The sequence below is a fragment of the Corvus brachyrhynchos genome, unplaced genomic scaffold, assembly GCF_000691975.1.
Source record: "Corvus brachyrhynchos isolate BGI_N302 unplaced genomic scaffold, ASM69197v1 scaffold346, whole genome shotgun sequence".
NCBI lineage: Eukaryota > Metazoa > Chordata > Aves > Passeriformes > Corvidae > Corvus > Corvus brachyrhynchos.
The window spans coordinates 6,296,068-6,299,387 of record NW_008238644.1 but is presented as its reverse complement, the minus strand read 5'-3'; the positions used below and the strand labels follow the sequence as shown (position 1 = coordinate 6,299,387).

General features: G+C 48.8%; 1 protein-coding gene across 1 annotated transcript in view; it reads left to right on the top strand.

Annotated features, from left to right (window-relative positions):
* ARHGEF9 (Cdc42 guanine nucleotide exchange factor 9) overlaps positions 1 to 3,320 on the top strand; it is a 155,998-nt gene that overhangs the window by 65,721 nt on the left and 86,957 nt on the right. The gene's annotated exons all lie outside the window — the stretch shown is intronic.

The window sequence follows — 3,320 nt, the reverse complement described above, 5'->3', positions numbered from 1 at the left end:
CCCTGTGTGGGACAGTGTCTGAGACGCTCGCTGCAGAGCAAATTGAGAGAGACACAATAATTGATGGTGACGGAATAACCTGTTTATCCAGAGCACTCTGTCTTCACCCCCATTAGCTCTCGAGTTTCTGCTGTTTGGAGACAAGAGAATTTAAATCTTCTATATGTTTAAAACCACGAAAGTCTCTGTTACAACCAGAAATTCTCGTGAGTTCAGCAGAGGGGTTGTGCTTTTCTGTCCACCACCCGTCAGGGCTCTCCATGTTGTGTTCCAAAGTCTGGTTGGAGCAGTTGGGGAATGATGGGGCCCTCCAAGGCAGATCTGGGGGCTCTGCCTCCCATTCCCCACCTCTTACAACCAGGGTGATGCTGCAGGGGCTGTTTCATCTTTCGACATCTTTGTTTCTCTTTCTGTAAAATGCACAGAAGGAAATTGCCCTTTCCTGTTCGAGGTTTTGGCAAGTGAGGATGAAAAGTGCTGTACTGGAGGGAGGTGGGATTGTAGCAGGTGGATGAAAAATGCCTCTCACCCTCTGTGGCTTTGCGGGGGCCCCTGGCAGAGCAGAGCTCCCACCCAGGAGCTCCCTGCTTTAATTTAAAGCAACATCTTGAATTCCACCCGAGATCCCAACAGTGATGTCAGCAGGACTCCAGCAAAGATTCATTTGCCCTCAGATATTTTGCATATGCAGCGTCAGAGCTCAGCCTTATGTTTTTGCAGCTTGAAAAGGGCTCTGCACCTCGTTAGAACCTTCACTAATAATACACTTGCTCTCTGTTATTAATTGATCTAAATGAGGCTTTTTTCTCTTAAGCCTTTCGTGGTATTTCTGTGCTGTCAAGAAATTAATCTGCATTAAGTGGAAATACCTCAGTAAAACCAGGAGCTTTGGAGTAGCTGTTCAGCCTCTTGTGGTGTGAGCTCTGGGGTAGAACCATTCAGGGTATCCACAATTCCCACCCCAGAGACCACAAAAAGAGCCAGGAGATGCTCGTGGAGCACAAAGGAACGGCACAAAAGCCACCCAAGGTGGCCCAGCCCTGCTGTGGATGCTGGCAGGGCCTGGAAGTGCTGTCTCCTGGAGACCTGCTGTCTCTGAGTGACACAAACTCACATCTTAATTCCCAAATCTTTCCTTTTCGAGCTGCTGTGTTTGGCCATCCTCTCCCCAAGAGGAGGATTGTTCCCTCCTGTTCTGTCAGGACAGGCAGGACATGTCTGCAGTGATTTTTTCAGCTGGTCAGGGAAGACTTCTCCTCCTCCTCTGAACAGGTCTCCCACAGCTGGAAGCATCTCCCCATCACTGCAGTGGGTTTTACTGCTCTTTTTCCCTCTCTGTTTCTCCTGCAGACACTTTTACCTCTGCAGAGTTTTTCCAACTCAGGTTGAAATTCAAACGATAATAATACTTGACATTCTTCATTCCGGCATCTTAAAAATCTTTCCTGAAGTTTTAAAGCCTTTAAAGCCTTTGTGCTGTATAAATACTTGAGCACTTCATCTATTTTTAAATGAAAATGGTGCCTGAAAACCCTCAAAAGTCAAATGAAGATCAAAGGCTTGGGAATACCAGGAGTTTTGTGTATTATTCACAGCAGCTCGAGACTGAGATTGTATTGGATAAGTGCGAAGGGGCTGCTGTGCTCGTAATGATGGAATGATGGAATCATGGAATGGTTTGGGTTGGAAGGGACCTTAAAGCTCATCCCATTCCACTCCTGCCGTGGGCAGGGACACCTTCCACCATCCCACGTTGCTCCAAGCCCCATCCAGGGGGCATTTCCAGGGATCCAGGGGAAGCCACAGCTGCTCTGGGCACGCTGTGCCGGGGCCTCACCACCCTCACAGGGAAGAGTTTAGGATTTCTTCCCAATATCCCATCTAAACCTGCTCTCTTTTGTTGGTCTCTAGTTCATCTCTCCCAGCTGCTCCGTAAAGCTCAGCCTTGGTGCTCAGGAGGGCTGGGCTTGGTGTCTGACATTGCTGCTGCTGCTGGCTGGAAATGCCATGTTTTATCATCTTATTTTCTTGTCCATCCCGGTGCAGCAATGGGCAGCAAAGGGCTGGAGCAGGGCTGTGGCAGCACTGCCCTTTTCAGTGGGAGCTGGCCTGGCTTTACAAGGTTTTCAGCAAAGTGAATCTCTTTTCCTGTAGCCCAGCCTTCCTCAGCATTTTCCTCCCTCGCTGTGGCTTCCGAGCAGGAATCAGGAAAGTAGATGGAAATTGATGTCCTGAAGGCATATGACAAGGGGATCCTGAGGGCTCAGGGCAGCTCACAGAAGAATTGCCTCTGATAAATGCTCAGAGGTTTCTGTGGGTTTGCTCAGCAGCTGCAGTCAGGGCTCACAGTGGGGATTTTTACCACTGACCAGGGAGTTGTTCCAGGGCTGTGTGAGCCACCACCAGCACCATCCTTGCTGGAATAAAAGGTAAAAATGGATGCAGAGCAATTTGGCCAGAAGAAGAGTGGAAAGAAAAAGACAGTTAAGATCCAAGGAGTGGCTGTTGAAACGCAAAAGGATCTAGAAAGCAAAGATGCAAAAATAAAATCTGAAGCGGAAATGAGTGATGTTTTTCCAGCATTGTGTAACTCATTTTAATTGCAATCCATCTAGAAATCTATTTGAGGCAAGAAATCAATGCAGAATTGTAGAGCAAAGCACTGGCCTTCCAGATGTTTGCAGCTTTCTGGATTGTTATTTTCAGCTTCCTCCCACAGTTTATTTGCGTCCCTCCTTCCTTGCAGTGGCCATGGAAAGATGTCCCCCCTGATGTGTGGCAGGTGGGCAGTGAGGGGTGTCCTGGGGCTTTCTGCTCTGAATTTGCCTCTTGTTGTGTTTTGAGGAACACCAGGAGGTGGTTTTGGTGGTGAGAATGGGTGTTGGAAGGTAGAAACCTTGGGGTTTCAGTAGGATCACCCCACATCTCCCAGGCGTGGCTGAGGGGTCCGGGCGGGCTTTGTCCTCTCACAGGGAGTTTTCTCTGGGCAGGAATTCTGTGTGAGTGGTAGAGCTGGGGCCATGCTGTGCTCTTCACTCTGATCACCTGATTAAATCCCTGAGATGAGGTTGTGCAGCACAGGCATGAGAGCTGCCTCATCACCTGGAAGTTCCTTTCACCGTACGGATTCCCAGCTTAAGAGACTGGTGAAAGTCCATCAATGCTCCAGGCTTGTGGTAATTCGGCAGAATTAAGTCCTGGCTCTAACAGATGTCATCCATGTCATTCCCAGCAGTCTCCTGAAAGGCCAGCATGACATTTCTCTTGTATTTGGTGGCATTTGTGAGGGAGGTTTTACCTCGTCTCTGGTCCATCCTCGG